Here is a 17,068-nt window from a genome sequence, read left to right as displayed (position 1 = left end):
CCCATTTGTCTATTTTTGTTTTTATTTCCATTACTCTAGGAGGTGGATCAAAAAAGATCTTGCTGTGATTTATGTCAAAGAGTGTTCTTCCTATGTTTTCCTCTAAGAGTTTTATAGTGTCCAGTCTTACATTTAGGTCTCTAATCCATTTTGAGTTTATTTTTATGTATGGTGTTAGGGAGTGTTCTTTTACATGTAGCTGTCCAGTTTTCCCAGCACCACTTATTGAAGAGACTCTCTTTGCTCCATTGTATATCCTTGCCTCCTTTGTCATAGGTTAGTTGACCATAGGTGCATGGGTTTATCTCTGGGCTTTCTATCCTATTCCGTTGATCTATATTTCTGTTTTGTGCCAGTAATATATTGTTTTGATTACTGTAGCTTTGTAGTATAGTCTGAAGTCAGGGAGTCTGATTCCTCAGGCTCCATTTTTTTCTTTAAGACTGCTTTGGCTATTCGGGGTCTTTTGTGTTTCCATACGAATTTTAAGATTTTTTTGTTCTAGTTCTGTAAAAAATGGCACTGGTAATTTGATAGGGATTGCATTGAATCTGTAGATTGCTTTGGGTAGTGTAGTCATTTTCACAATATTGATTCTTCCAATCCAAGAACATGGTATATCTCTCCATCTGTTTGTATCATCTTTGATTTCTTTCATCAGTGTCATACTTTTCTGAGTACAGGTCTTTTACCTCCTTAGGTAGGTTTATTCCTAGGTATTTTATTCTTTTTGTTGCAATGGTGAATGGGAGTGTTTCCTTAATTTCTCTTTCTGATCTTTTGTTGTTAGTGTATAGGAATGCAAGAGATTTCTGTGTGTTAATTTTGTATCCTGCAACTTCACCAAATTCATTGATTAGCTCTAGAAATTTTCTGGTGGCACCTTTAGGTTTCACTATGTATAGTATCATGTCATCTGCAAACAGTGACAGTTTTCCTTCTTCTTTTCCAATTTGTATTCCTTTTAGTTCTTTTTCTTCTCTGATTGCTGTGGCTAGGACTTCCAAAACTGTGTTGAATAATAGTGGTGAGAGTGGACATCCTAGTCGTGTTCCTTATCTTAGAGGAAATGGTTTCAATTTTTCACCATTGAGAATGATGTTTGCTGTGGGTTTGTCGTATATGGCCTTTATTATGTTGAGGTAGGTTCCCTCTATGCCCACTTTCTGGAGAGTTGTTATCATAAATGGGTGTTGAATTTTGTCAAAAGCTTTTTCTGCATCTATTGAGATGATCATATGGTTTTTATTCTTCAATTTGTTTATATGGTATATCACATTGATTGATTTGCGTATATTGAAAAATCCTTGCATCCCTGGGATAAATCCCACTTGATCATGGTGTATGACCCTTGTAATGTGTTGTTGGATTCTGTTTGCTAGTACTTTGTTGAGGATTTTTTGCATCTATATTCATGAGTGATATTGATCTGTAATTTTTCTTTTTTTGTAGTATCTGTCTGGTTTTGATATCAGGGTGATGGTGGCCTCATAGAATGAGTTTGGGAGTGTTTCTTCCCTGCAATATTTTGGAAGAGTTTGAGAAGGATGGGTGTTAGCTCTTCTCTAAATGTTTGATGGAATTCACCTGTGAAGCCATCTGGTCCTGGACTTTTGTTTGTTGGAAGATTTTTAATCACAGTTTCAATTTCATTACTTGTGATTGATCTGTTCATATTTTCTATTTCTTCCTGGTTCAGTCTTGGAAGGTTATACCTTTCTAAGAATTTGTCCATTTCTTCCAGGTTGTCCATTTTGTTGACATAGAGTTGCTTGTAGTAGTCTCTTAGGATGCTTTGTATTTCTGCAGTGTCCATTGTAACTTCTCCTTTTTCATTTCTAATTTTATTGATTTGAGTCCTCTCCCTCTTTTTCTTGATGAGTCTGGCTAAAGGTTTATCAATTTTGTTTATCTTCTCAAAGAACCAGCTTTTAGTTTTATTGATCTTTGCTATTGTTTTCTTTGTTTCTATTTCATTTATTTCTGCTCAGATCTTTATGATTTCTTTCCTTCTACTAACTTTGGGTTTTGTTTGTTCTTCTTTCTCTAGTTCCTTTAGGTGTAAGGTTAGATTGTTTATTAGAGATTTTTCTTGTTTCTTAGGTAGGCTTGTATTGCTATAAACTTCCCTCTTAGAACTGCTTTTGCTACATCCCATAGGTGTTGGATCATCGTGTTTTCATTGTAATTTGTCTCTAGGTATTTTTTGATTTCCTCTTTGATTTCTTCAGTGATCTGTTGGTTATTTAGTAACATATTGTTTAGCCTCCATGTGTTTGTGGTTTCATGTTTTTTTTCCCCTGTAATTGATTTCTAATCTCATAGCGTTGTGGTCGGAAAAGATGCTTGATATGATTTCAATTTTCTTAAATTTACCGAGGCTTGATTTGTGACCCAAGATGTGATCTATCCTGGAGAATGTTCTGTGTGCACTTGAGAAGAAAGTATAATCTGCTCTTTTTGGATGGAATGTCCTATAAATATCAATTAAATCTATCTGGTCTATTGTGTCATTTAAAGCTGTTTTTCCTTATTAATTTTCTGTTTGGATGATCCGTCCATTGGTGTAAGTGAGGTGTTAAAGTCCCCCACTATTATTGTGTTACTGTCAATTTCCTCTTTTATAGCTGTTAGCAGTTGCCTTATGTATTGAGGTGCTCCTATGTTGGGTGCATATATATTTATAATTGTTATATCTTCTTGGATTAATCCCTTGATCATTATGTAGTGTCCTTCCTTGTCTCTTGTAACATTCTTTATTTTAAAGTCTATTTTATCTGATATGAATATTGCTACTCCAGCTTTCTTTTGATTTCCATTTGCGTGGAATATCTTTTTCCATCCCCTCACTTCCAGTCTGTATGTGTCCCTAGGTCTGAAGTGGGTCTCTTGTAGACAGCATATATATGGGTCTTGTTTTTGTATCCATTCAGCGAGCCTGTGTCTTTTGATTGGAGTATTTAATCCATTCACGTTTAAGGTAATTATCGATATGTATGTTCCTAGTACCATTTTCTTAATTGTTATGGGTTTGTTTTTGTAGGTCCTTTCCTTCTCTTGTGTTTCCCACTTAGAGAAGTTCCTTTAGCATTTGTTGTAGAGCTGGTTTGGTGGTGCCGAATTCGCTTAGCTTTTTTTTTTTTTTTTTTTTGCGGTACGAGGGCCTCTCACTGTTGTGGCCTCTCCCATTGCTGAGCACAGGCTCCGGATGCTCAGGCTCAGCGGCCATGGCTCACAGGCCCAGCTGCTCCGCGGCATGTGGGATCTTCCCGGACTGGGGCACGAACCCATGTCCCCTGCATTGGCAGGTGGACTCTCAACCACTGAGCCACCAGGGGAGCCCTCTTAGCTTTTGCTTGTCTGTAAATCTTTTGAATTCTCCATCGAATCTGAATGAGATCCTTGCCAGGTAGAGAAATCTTGGTTGTAGGTTCTGCCCTTTCATCACTTTAAATATATTGTGTCACTCCCTTCTGGCTTGTAGAGTTTCTGCTGAGAAATCAGCTGTTAACCTTATGTGAGTTCCCTTGTATATTATTTGTCATTTATCTCTGTTGCTTTCAATAATTTTTCTTTGTCTTTAATTTTGTCACTTTGATTACTATGTGTCTCGGCATGTTTCTCCTTGGGTTTATCCTGCCTGGGACTCTCTGTGCTTCCTGGACTTGGGTGGCTATTTCCTTTCCCATGTTAGGGAAGTTTTCGACTATAATCTCTTCAGATATTTTCTCGGGTTCCTTCTCTCTCTCTTCTCCTTCTGCAACCCCTATAATGCGAATGTTGGTGCATTTAATGTTGTCCCAGAGGTCTCTTAGGCTGTCTTCATTTATTTTCATTCTTTTTTCTTTATTCTGTTCCACTGCAGTGAATGCCACCATTCTGTCTTCTAGGTCACTTATCTGTCTTCTGCCTTGGTTATTCTGCTATTGATTTCTTCTAGTGTATTTTTCATTTCAATTATTGTATTGTTCATCTCTGTTTGTTCTTTATTTCTTCTAGGTCTTTGTTAAACATTTCTTGCATCTTCTTTTTTTGTTGTTGTTGTTAATTAATTAATTATGTTTGGCTGTGTTGGGTCTTCGTTTCTGTGCGAGGGCTTTCTCTAGTTGCGGCAAACGGGGGCCACTCTTCATCGCGGTGCACGGGCCTCTCACTATCGCAGCTTCTCTTGTTGCAGAGCACAGGCTTCAGACTCACAGGCTCAGTAGTTGTGGCTCACGGGCCCAGTTGCTCCACGGCATGTGGGATCCTCCCAGACCAGGGCTTAAACCCATGTCCCCTGCATTGGCAGGCAGATTCTCAACCATGCACCACCAGGGAAGCCCTCTTGCATCTTCTTGATCTTTGCCTCCATTCTTTTTCCAAGGTCCTGGATCATCTTCACTATCATTATTCTGAATTCTTTTTCTGGAAGGTTGCCTATCTCCACTTCATTTAGTTGGTTTTCTGAGGTTTTATCTTGTTCCTTCATCTGGTACAAAGTCCTCTGCCTTTTCATTTTGTCTATCTTTCTGTGAATGTGGTTTTCCTTCCACAGGTTCCAGAATTGTAGTTCTTCTTGCTTCTGCTGTCTGGGCCTGAGTTTTTTTACCTGTAAGATGGAGATAATAATACCACCTGACAGAGGTGTTAGGAGAAGTAAATAAAACAGTGGATGTGAAGGTTGTTTGTCAACTGCAATGTACTAGAGGAACATACATTTCTTTATTATATTATAACAAAATGTATATAGTCATAATGTAATAGGATGAAACAGGTCTTTACTTCAACATATTCAGACAAACATACAAGAATTACTTAAATCCCCATTACCCTTATGCTTAGGAAAAGTGGCATAGGAAATCCAATCATTTAGAACAGGTAGGCTGTAGGAAATGAAAAAAGTAAGGACAATATCGAGATTATATTCTACGTAATGAAATATATCCTATCATAGTGAATAAAAACTTGAAAGGTGTCTTGGATTCAGCTTCCATTTTTGAAACACCTGCTCTGTCCTAGACTTGTTTTTTTTGTTTGTTTGTTTTGCGGTATGCGGGCCTCTCACTGTCGTGGCCTCTCCTGTTGCAGAGCACAGGCTCCGGACGCGCAGGCTCAGCGGCCATGGCTCACGGGCCCAGCTGCTCTGCGGCATGTGGGATCCTCCCGGACCAAGGCACGAACCCGCGTCCACTGCATCGGCAGGCGGACCCCCAACCACTGCGCCACCAGGGAAGCCCCTAGACTTGTTTTTAAAGCTCTAGTTTATTAAGCTGTTGCAGAGCCATGTGCTAAACAGTTGCCATGACTACCTCCTTTGATCCAGATAACCCTATTAACCCTTTACAAATTGGGAAACTGAGGCTCAGCAAGGGGACACAGGACTGTTAAATTATCTCATTTGGGACTTCCCTGGTGGGCCAGTGGGTCAGATTTTGCACTCCCAATGCAGGGAGCCTGGGTTCAATCCCTGGTCAGGGAACTAAATCCCGCATGCATGCCACAACTGAGTCTGCATGCCACAGCTAAGAAGCCCACATGCCACAAGGAAGATCCCACGTGCGGCAACTAAGACACGGCGCAGCCTAAATAAATAAAATATATATATATTTTTTTAAATCGCAAAAAATCTCACTTGGCCTCATGCATTCCTGCATGTTGAATGTGTTGGTCCCCATTTTATGGATAGAAAACCTGAGCCGAGTGAAGAGAAATGACATATTCCCGGTCATGGAGCTCCCAATGTATCCAGGCTCTGGGAAATGAACCTGGAGGTGTGCTTGGGGGAGAAAAGCCACTTAACCATGAAACTTGGTTGTGGATACTTGAGAGCTGAATGATAAAAATAATAAAAGTAAGAAGAGTGATCCGTCATGGAGCACTTGCCGTGTGCAAAGTCCATTAGATACACTGTACGCCATAATAGGGTTCTGTCATTATCTCTGTTTGTGGATGAGGAAACAGGCTCAGGAGGATCCTACTTGTCCAAGGCCACCCAGCTGGCTAGTGTCAGACCTTAATCAAAGGCCAGTTCTTATCTCCTACACAGTACTGGTATCAAAGAATGAAGCTATGGGGCTAGGACACTTCATTCCCTGCCCTGCTCTGCTGCTCCAACTCCTTCCAGCCCAGGGAGGGTGAGAGCAGCCCCAGGGCAGCCAAGGGCACCTTCCTTCCCTGCCCTCCTGCAGCTCAGCCCACCTGGTTGAGGCCCAATGACTCCACGGTTCCAGGATCCCAGAGCCTTATAAGACTTCGAGTCCAGTCTCTGGAAAGGGGAACCTATCCGGTAAACTGTGCATCATCCATCTGCCCTCCCAGGTGCCAGGCTCAGCCCTTGAAGGAACAGGGAGACTAGATCCCTGGGCAGGCCTAAGGAGTCAAAGGCCTCAGAAGTCAGGCTCTGAGCTGGGAGACCATCAGGAAGGGCTTCAGCAGACTCAAAGTAAGAGAAAGAATGAATGGGGGTGCCTGAGCTGTCTGGAACACATTCTTGTCTTTTCCCCAAAACAAGTGCTTCCATTCACTGGAGGCAGCAAAGCAGTGAGACACATGAGTGTATTTTGCCTGAGTTCACATCTTAGTTCTACCACTTACCAGCAAGTTATGTAACCTCTCTGGACATCTATCTCCTCCACTCTAAAACAGGTTAATAATACCCATCATATAGGGTTGGCATAAGGAGTAAATGAAGTAATACATGTGACATGCTCACAGAGCCTGGCATAGAGTGACTGCTTGATAAATGCCAACTATCACTCTATTTCAACTCTTTACTCCCTCCCTTTGCCAATAGGTGACGAAAATAAAGGCTTGTGGTAAGCCCCCAAATTTTGAGATGGTTTGTTACACAGCATCATTGAAGCAATTCCTGACTCATACACATAGTGAAGCCAGAATTCAAACCCAGGGAATCTGACTCAAGACCAACCACAATCTCAACCACACCTGGTGCATTGGGAGTGCAATGCAGGAGGGACTGATTTCCTACAGAGATTCATTTTCACTTGGGTTGAGTCTTAGAGGATGAGGAGGAGTTCACCAAGCCATGAGGAGGGGAGAGAACTTTCCAGGCAGAGGGAACAGCATGTGCAAAGATGCAGAGGTGTGAGTGGTGGGGTAAGTTTAAAGAATCAGGCTCTGGGCCTGAAATATAGGAGACCTGGTGGCAACAATTGACATTAGAAAGGTAGGGAGAGGCTAGAATGCAGACAGCCTAACCAAGATGGGAGGGCTTTACTGTGAAGGCAATGTGGAGACTGGAGTTAGAGATTAGAGAGAGCGTTTTTTTTCTGGAGAGTTGGGTAGGACGGGGTGGCTTTCCTCTCACTTCAAGCCTGGTGAGGGGGCTTCAGGGAGACCAGTCAGAGAGGTGGTGGGCACCCCTTGGGACTCCGTGGCCTGATATCTGACTCTTGCCCAAGAATCCCAAAGGGATTAGTAGTAGCAGAAAATAGCGCAGTGGTGGGAAGGAACTTCACTCCTGCGTGCTCAGGCCATGGGTCGGTGCTGTCCCCAGACCAGAACTGGGCAACAAGGGAGAGTCAGCCTGGGGCGACCTTAGATCCAGCCCAGAGAGGTCTCCAGAAGTGGCCATGAGGCCTCAGCAGAAACAGGCTGCAGGTGTCCTGGGATGTCTTGGGATTCGGGGAGGTGCATCGTAAGCAACTGGCTGGTGGATACACTTTGTTCTCAGCAAGGGAAGCAAGGGATAGGCAGGTGGGAGACCCTGCAGTGGCTATCCGTGTGTGGCAAACACAATGACCCAGGTCACACCTTCTTGGCCCCAGTCATTTTGATTTGCCTGGTTCTGAGTCCGTATTTGGTATATCTCAGGATCCTTCCATGTGTGCACTCGCATCTCTCAGCCAAGATGGATTCCAGTGAAGAGGTCTATGGGTAGCCTTGACATCATTCCCCTTTTAACCTCCAAAGAGCTTTCTAGCTGGGAAGGTCTCCTTGACTTCAAGAATGAGAAATACGTGGTCTCTTATCTTTTATCTGGGCAAGCCCCCGCCTCCTCTCTCTATTGTCCTGCTATTTTCATCTTGGAGTATCGGTCCACAGGGAACAAACTCCAGCTGTTTACCCTAGGGGACCCATCTATCTCCTGCCCCAGGAGCAGTCCTCACCCACTGGTGTGTCAAAGCTGCTGGAGAAAGCCCCAGCCTCCTGTCCAAGCGAGGACAACTCTGGAGGCATTCTATCTGCAGGGCAGACTGGCAGACACCTCAGCCTTTGTACTCTACTTCCTTCCTTGTCTCACTGTGCCTACTCCCTCCCTTCTGCTTCCTGGGATCACCTCCCAAATAAACTGTGTGTACCTAAGTCTCTGTCTCAGGTTCTGATTTTGGAGAGCACTAGACCAAGACTTCCAGGAAAGAGGCCCCACCCTCAAGAAGAAAGGGTCAGCTTTAAACCCCTGCCAAACCTGGAGAGCGAGAAAACTAGCTCAAGACAGGGCAGTTAAGTCACACCCTTCCTGACCCTATAACCTTCCCTGCTCCCTCCCTCCTGTGGGGGAGGGGCGTCAGAACCACTGTGGGCAGTGGGGGGAGGGGTGCAGGCTCAAAAGGCAGAAATAAAGAAGCCAGGCCTGGCCCCACCATGGCTCCTTTCCTACTCCAAACTCTAGCTGCCAACTCATTCCCACCTCTTCACCTTTGCACTTGATGTTCCTTCTGCCTGGAGCTCAGTTTGCCCCAGACAGGACCTATTACATAATTTCTGGGGTCCTGTACAAAATGAAAATGCAGGGCTTTGTTCAAAAAATAAGAATGTCAAGATAGCAACAGTAGAGCGTTAAACCAAGCGTGGGACCCTTCTGAGCGCAGGGCCCTGTGGAACTGCATAGGTCCCAAGGCCACGAAACTGGGCCTGGCTCCAAACAGCTGAACTTCTGGCCACCCCTTCCTTCACATCTCTGTTTAAATGTCACCTTAGCAGAGAGGCTTTCCCTGACCACCTATATAAACTGGTATCCGGCACCCACTGGCACCCGCATCCTACCAGGTACCTCTGATAGCCCTTTCCAGCCTCATTTTCCTTCTGGGCACTCAGCACCCCTGCCATACCGATGATCCCAGAGGTCATCAGTCCTTCCTGGACACCGCTCTTTCCCCAGGACTGGAGCAGTTCCTGACACACAGTATGCGCTCAACAGAGATGAAGGGAATGGAGGGAGGGAGGAAAAGAGGGAGGAAAGGGAGAAGGAAAGAAGATGTCTTCACCCATGGAGCAAGCCTGGGCTGGGGGAGAGGAAATCTTTGAATGGTCTGAAGTTGCGACTCTTCACTCTTTCAAATTACTGAAACTGTTTCATGACTTACAGTGATTGGAAACTTTTGAAATCTGAGAGCGTCCAGTGAAGTCATGGAATCTGCTCTCAGTTTCAACCAAGGGACAGCTGCAGAAAGTGTCTAAACAGGAAGTGGGGGTAAAAGACAAAGCTGTTTTCTTTTTTTTTTTTTGGCCACACCGCACGGCATGTGGGATCTTAGTTCCCCCACCAGGGATCAAACCCACGGGCCCTGCGGTGGAAGCAGCACAGAGTCTTAACCACTGGACCGCCAGGGAAGTCCCCCAAAGCTGTTTTCTTTGGTACATCATTTGCCTGTGTGCAAGGATGTTCGAAGGATGAAGTTCTAGAAGCAGAATTATCAGGTCAAAGGGGATTCTGATAGATATCACTGGAGTGCGCTTCTTCACATTGTATTAATTTACACTCCTGCCAACAGAGTGTGCTATCAAACCTTTTCCTCTTTGCCATCCTGCTACGTGAAACATGGAAACTTGGTTTTCTTTTACTTCACGTTTCTCCAATTACGAGTGAGGCTGAATATCCATTAAAACACACTGTGATATTGTGATTTATTATAAGAAATATATGTCTGGTCTTTGGCCCCGTTTCTGGCACCGAGCTCCTGAAACCCTTGTAATTTCCTATGTTATAAGAACACTAAGAGCATCTCTTGTTCTAATATTTGTCTTTGACCCTGTTCTTGACACAGGGCCCCTAAAACCCTCATAAATTCCTAAGTGATGAGAGCACCAGGAGCATCTTTTGTTCGATTAAGGTGACTCTGGGTGGGCTCCTGGATGGCTCCTGGATGGGGGCTTGTAGCCAGAAAAACCAAACCATGATTAGAAGCTTAGAATTCTCAATTTTCACTCTGTGTATCTCTTCACCTAGCTGTTCATCTGTATCCTTTATCATATCCTTTAATAAACTGGTAAATGTCAGTAAGTATTTCCCTGAGTTCTGTGATCCACCCTAGCAAATTAATCAGATCCAAGGAGGGGGTCGTTGGAACCTCCGATCTATAGCTGGTTGGTCAGAAGCACAGGTGATAACCTGAGCTGGCAACTGGCATCTGAAGTGGGGGAAGGGGTTAGTCTTGTGGGACTGAGCTCTTAAACCTGTGGAATCTGACATTGTCTCTGGGTAGAAAGTGTCAAAATTGAGTTGAATTCTCAGAAGCCCTGCTGGGTATGAGAGTTGCTCAGTGTTGTGTGAGAAGTTCCCCCCTCCCCCAACTCAGACATTGGAATCAGGTCCAGGAATCCAAAAAACACATTTAAAAGAGAAACAGTTCACCCCAAATCCCCTCCTCTAACACTCTAGCTGACTTTAATTTCCTTAAGTTTACAGCCCATTTTCAGACATTGTTTTTCATAGTTTTAGAGAAGACAGAATTTAATGTTCTGCCCTTGAGTTTCATTCATCTTTTTCAACAAACATTTATCCATATACTAGTCAGGATGAGCTAGGCTATGCCACAGTAACAACAACAATATCTCAGCAGTGTAAAGCAGGTTGTATTGCTTGTTTACTCTACATGTCCATTGGCAGAGTCTCTACTCCTTATCCTCATTCCAGGGCCAGGCTGATGGAGCAGCCTTGAGGTGCATCGGCCACCTCTGCAGAGGTTAAAGTATAGTAAGTTGCACACTGGCTCTTAAAGTTTCGCTCAGGAGTGACGTATAGCACATCTTTTCCCATTTCATTGGTTAAAGCAAGTCACAGGGTCACAATTAACTTCAAGGGGTGGGGAAGTGCAACAGGAGAAGAAACAAATATTTGGTGGCCGGCATGAGTGACTACCACACGGAGTGTCTAGTCTGTGTCTGGCTGTCTGCTCAGTCCCAGGAAAAGGGAGATGAATTCAGTGTTGTCCCTACCCTCTACATTCTCCATGGTCAGAATGATCCTTCTGGGGGAAACACATAACAACCACTTTTAATAATCCCAGAATATCCCATCAGTAGAACAGACAATCATTTGCTCAATCATTTATCAAAAGCCTACTCAGGATATTTTTATTTTCCTTGCTTTCTCTTTTTCTTTCAGCATTAAAATAACATTGCACATGGAAACAACTTAAGTATTTATCAGTGGATGAATAGATAAAGAAAATGTGGCATATACACACACACACACACACACACATACACACACACACACATATATACAATGGAATATTATTTAACCATAAAAAAGAATGAAATCTTGCCATTTGCAACAACATGGATGGACCTCGAGGGTGTTATGCTAAGTAAAATAAGTCAGACAGAGAAAGACACATACTGTATGACCTCACTTATGTGGAATCTAAAACAACAACAACAACCAAAAAAACCGAGCTCATTGATACAGAGTACAGATTGGTGGTTGCCAGAGGTGGAGGGTAGAGGATGGATGAAATGGGTGAAGCGGGTCAAAAGGTACAAATGTTCAGGTATAAAATAAATAAGTCATGGGGATATAATGTATAGTATGGTGACTATAGTTAATAATAATGTATTGCTTATTTGGAAGTTGCCAAGAGAATAAATCTTAAAAAGTTCTCATCATAAGAAAAAAATTTTGTACCTATGTATGTATGGTGACAGATGTTAAGTAGACTTATGGTAATAAGTTTGAAATATATGCAAATATTGAATCATTATGTTGTATGCCTGCAACTAATATAATGTTAGATGTCAATTATACCTCAATATAATATATAAATAAATATAAATTAAATAAAATAACATTGCACATAATCACATCAAAAGGAAGTAAACACTGAGGAATAAAAATAGTGCAAGACTTGTACAAATAAAAATAGTGTAGGACTTGTACAATGAAATCTACAAAATATTGCTGAAAGAAATTTTAAAATATATAAATATATGGAGAGACAAACTACATTCATGGAATGGAAGATTCAGTATTGTTAAGATAGCAGTTCTCCCCAAATTGATCTTCAATTCACTTCAATCCCTATCAAACTCCCAGCAGACATTTTTTTTTGCAGAAATTGGCAAGCTGGTCCTGATCCAGCCTCCAAAGCTGATCCTAAAATAGGAAAATGCATTGGACACAAAATAAGCAAAACAATTCTGAAAAAGAAGAATAAAGTGGAGGATTTATACTTCATGATTTCAAAATATACTATCAAACCACTTAACCAAAACACTGTGGTACTGGCATAAGAATAGATTTCAAATATACTATCAAACCACATAAACAAAACACTGTAGTACATAAGAATAGATATAGAGATCAATGGTATAACATTGAGAGTCCAGAAATAAACCTTTACATTTATGATAAATTAACTAAAAAAAAAGATAAGTCAGACTGGGAGAAAAATATTCCTAAACATCACATACCTGCTAATGAACTTGTATCTAGGATATACAAAGAACGCTTACAACTAAATAAAAAAGATAACTAATTCAATTTTTAAATGGGCAAAGTATTTGAATAGATATTTCACCATAGAGGATTTATGAATGGCGAATAAGCACATGAGAAGATGCTTAGGGTCTTTAGTCACTGTAGGAATGCAAATCCAAACCACAAGGAGTTACCACTTCACGCCTACTGGAATGGCTATAATTTAAAAGAAAGGAAACAACAAGTGTCAGGATGTGAAGAAACTGGAACACTGTTCATACACTGCTGATGGGAATATAAAAATGATACAGCCGCTTTGGAAAACAATGTGCAGTTCCTCAAAGAGTTATCTATCATATGACCCAGCAATTTCATTCCTAGGAGTCTATCCAAGACAATTGAAAACATATGTCTACACGAAGACTTATGTGGAAATGGGAATTTCCAAAGACAAAAGGGAATTCCCTGGCAGTCCAGTGGTTAGGACTTGACACCTTCACTGCTGAGAGCGTGGGTTCAATCCCTGGTTGGGGAACTGAGATCCTGCAAGCTGCATGGCATGGCCAAAAGAAGAAGGAGAAAAAAAAAACTTATACAAAAATGTTCAAGGAAGCATTTTCCAAAAGTGGAAACAACCCAAACATCTATCGATGATGAAAAGATAAATAAAATGTGGTCTATCCATACAATTGAATACTGCTTGGCCATAAAAAAGAATGAAGTACTGACACACGGTACAACATGGATGGACTCAGAAACACTGTGCTCAGTGAAAGAAGCCAGATGCAAAAAACACATACTGCACGATTCCATTTATATGAAATGGCAAGAAAAGGCAAATCTGTAAGACAGAAAACAGATGAGTGGTTTCCAGGGCCGGGGGTGGGAACAGGCATGAGAGATCTCTTTAGGATGATCGAATGTCCTAAAATTAGATTGTGGTGAGGGTTGTACCCCTCTATAAACTCACTAAAGGTCATTGAATTATACCCTTCACAGAGGTAAATTTTATGGTATGTAAATTTTGTCTCAATAAAACTGTTTAACATTGTAATTAACCTCTAAACAACACATTAAAAAACTGTTTTATTTCCTCACTATCGGAGGAGATCATTTTTCAGCTTGCTGCCTGGCTTCCTGAGGCCCACCTGAGTTTGTTTCAGACTTTGGGCTTAGGACACACTTAATTTTCCTGCTTAAAACTACGAGACCTCAGGTGTTTTTACAGACTGGCAAAGTCTGGCAGGGCCATTTAAACACAGAGGCATTTCACAGCTAGAGAAACTGAGGCTCAGAGAAATAAAGGGCCTTGCCAAGGTGGCACAGGAATTTGCAACAGCTCCATCCGTGCCCAGCACAGACTGGCTTCATAATACAAACACAAGGGCAGCCGGTCGCTGATCAGGCTGGACTCGGCCTGGCACCGGCAGTCCCATGGTTCGTTCCTGCCGGCGCCCCCTTAATTTCTCTGAAGACCCTTGTTCCTGCTCAAGATGCTCCTGTACCCCTTCCCTCTTGGGTGTACAAGCGCAGTCTCATTTTCTGAGTTACAGAAAGTCCAGTCCTGTTTTCCATTAAAATTTTCAGGTTCTATTCGGTCGAAAGCTTCCCCTCTCTGGCCCCTCGGAGGCACAGATAGAAGCAGGAGAGCTATTCTTTGTCTGGCGTGGCTGCAGTTGCACTTTGGTGCTTCCAGGCATGGCAGGTCCCCACATGCAGATTCTGTCCTCATGGGACGCTTTTGTGGGTTCCTAAGAGAAAGTCCCACTGAGGACTTCATGCTGCATCCCAGGCAGGGTGGTGGCACTCTCCCGCTGACCCCTTATGACCCCCACCCCTCCACTTCTGCCTTCCCCATGCACCTCTCCACTGCAGGTGCCTTGCCCTGGGAGGAAGCCCCCTTGGGCAGGGTCACAGCCACCTTCCTTCCTAAGGCTCCACTTCTCCCACCCACAGAAACAGTCACAGTTGCCCACCATCTGGGCAAGAGCAACCTGTTCCCACAGGAACTGGATGGGGAGCTGCTGGGCCCACTACATGTATTAGGCATGGTGTGCTCCAAGGACAGAAAACAAGGTAAACTCAAAGGGCCGACATTGCCAGGACAAAGACCTACAGGACTCCTATCACTCTGTCACAATGTGACCATTGCAATGTCCCAGAGCCCTCCCAAGCAGCGTGCCCTGTCCCTTTCCCATCCATATAAGGAAAGACATTTGCCCTGTTTTTCTCCCGCTCAGCACACTGAAAGTATACATACTCTGCCCAGTCAGCAGATGACTTAACAGGTTCCGTGGCTATAAAAACAGATAAGCAACCCATGCTCATTATCGACTTTCCCTGGCTACCAGGAATTCAGCCCTCTGTTCTTGCAACGACACTTTCACTTTAATAAACTCTATCTTCCTTACATTCTGCCTTGTGTCTGGAAATTCTTTTCCAACCCACGCTCGGACCACGACATTAGGTAGTATATCTGAGCTTTACAGCAAACTATAAGGTAGGCATTTTCATCCCTCACTCAACCTCCCTTCATAGCTGAGTAAACTAAGACCCAGAAACAGCAAATAGAACTGGCTAGAATTAGAATTCAGGTTTGCCTGACACCAAAGCCATTTTCTTTCTTCCATATCAAAGATCCTCTTGGCCGGACTGAGGTCATCGCTATCACTAATAGCAAATATTTAATGATCACCTGGTGCTGGTGAGGCGGTCAGACCACACGATCTAGTCAGACTGGAAGCCCAGAGCTGGGCAAAGGGCAGGAGCAGGCGGGAGAGAGGTTTGCTCAGTTGAGGTCTGGCTTGAGGCCCAGGCCCATGCAGCAGAAAGTAGATCTGGAAGAAAAAATATATATACTGTATCACCAGCTAATCTTCAACCTCGGGGCAAAGGGACAGGAGGTGGAGGTGAGATTAATCAAGGCCAAAACCGTGGCTTCCAAACTTTGCTGCAATGGAATCACCCAGGGATCTTTAAAAAAATACTGAAGACTGGACCCCACCCCCAGACGTTCTAATCTAATTGATATGGGGAACAATCAGGGCATCAGGATTTTTAAATGTGTGGCAAAGTTGGTGGCAGGGACAGGGTATAGAGTGGAGGGGCAGGGAGCACTGGAGGTCTCATAGGAGGAAGTGGCAATGACATAACCTCAAGGCCTGAGGTTCCAGGGTGGGCAGCTCAGGGCCCAGGGCACTGGGCTGGCCGGAAGTGGCCCTTGGGAAAGATTAGCTGGAGGACCATGGGAGGGAAGGAATGGAAGAGAAGAGAAGCAAAAACCCAGGCAGAGCAGTGAGTTTGAGTCCATTGTCTGTCACTAACTTTCTGTGTGACCTGGGACAAATTGCTTCCCTTCTCTGGGCCTCAGTTTCTCCATCTTGAAAAGGAGGGGATTGAACTTGATGATGGCTAAAGGTCCCTCTGGCTCCAGGGTTGGAGAATGCCCAAGGCCCCAGCAGGCTGGGCCTAGTGTGAGATAAGCCCAGATGGAGTTCCAGATCTGCAGATCTGCAAAGGATGCTGCACACCAGTCTGGGCTGGGGGAGGTTTAGAGGTCCATGAGATTGGTCCTCCCCTGGCCCCTCCTTGGGCTCCTGGGCCACTCTGTCAGGCTGCCAGACATGGCTCATGGAAATTTCCTCTCAGCCCCTCTAGCCAAGCTCAGGGAATGTGGCTATTGTTCCAGTTTCTAATGGAAATTTCCACTATCCCTCTGACAGCTGGTGGGAGACACAGTGCCTTGGAGCTGGAGAGAGGTCACAGCAGTGGTGGTGGGGGACAAACACCTGGTTATAGGCCACACAGGCTTTGTCAGTGGCCCAGCCATCTTCCTTCAACAAGTAGTTATGAAGCACCTCGCCTACTCTGTGCTGGGCCCTATTCCAGGTGCCAGGGACTCAGGACAGGACAGACTCAGGACTGGACAGACACCTGTCTCCTAATGGGGGAAAGAGAATATACATAGATACTGTGAATACAACAAGGCAGGGTAAGGAAAAGGCTGTGATGCTGGGGGCAGGGTCGGGAGGGTGACCAAAGAAGGCCTTGCTGTGAATAAGGCGACATTTGTGTGATTATCAGGGGAACAGCAAGTACTATAGTTTCCGGTTATCCGCGGTTTCCCTTACCTCAGTTTCAGTTACCCACCACAACCACAGCCAGAAAATATTAATGGGAAATTTACAGAAGTAAACAATTCTGAGTCACATGATGAAATCTCGTGTGGTCCAGCCCCGTCCTGCCCAGGCCGAGAATCATCCCTTTGTCCAGTGCATCCCACCCGCTACTCACTCAGTAACCAGCTGGGTTATCAGGACGCCTGTCAGGAGTCGCAGTGTTTGTGTTCAAGCAACCGTTATTTTACTAAATAATGGCCTCAAAGCACAAGAGCAGTGATGCTGGCAATTCGGATGCGCCAAAGAG

Source organism: Tursiops truncatus, chromosome 1 (assembly GCF_011762595.2).
Source record: "Tursiops truncatus isolate mTurTru1 chromosome 1, mTurTru1.mat.Y, whole genome shotgun sequence".
Taxonomy (NCBI): Eukaryota; Metazoa; Chordata; class Mammalia; order Artiodactyla; family Delphinidae; genus Tursiops; species Tursiops truncatus.
Note: the sequence above shows the minus strand (reverse complement) of the source record.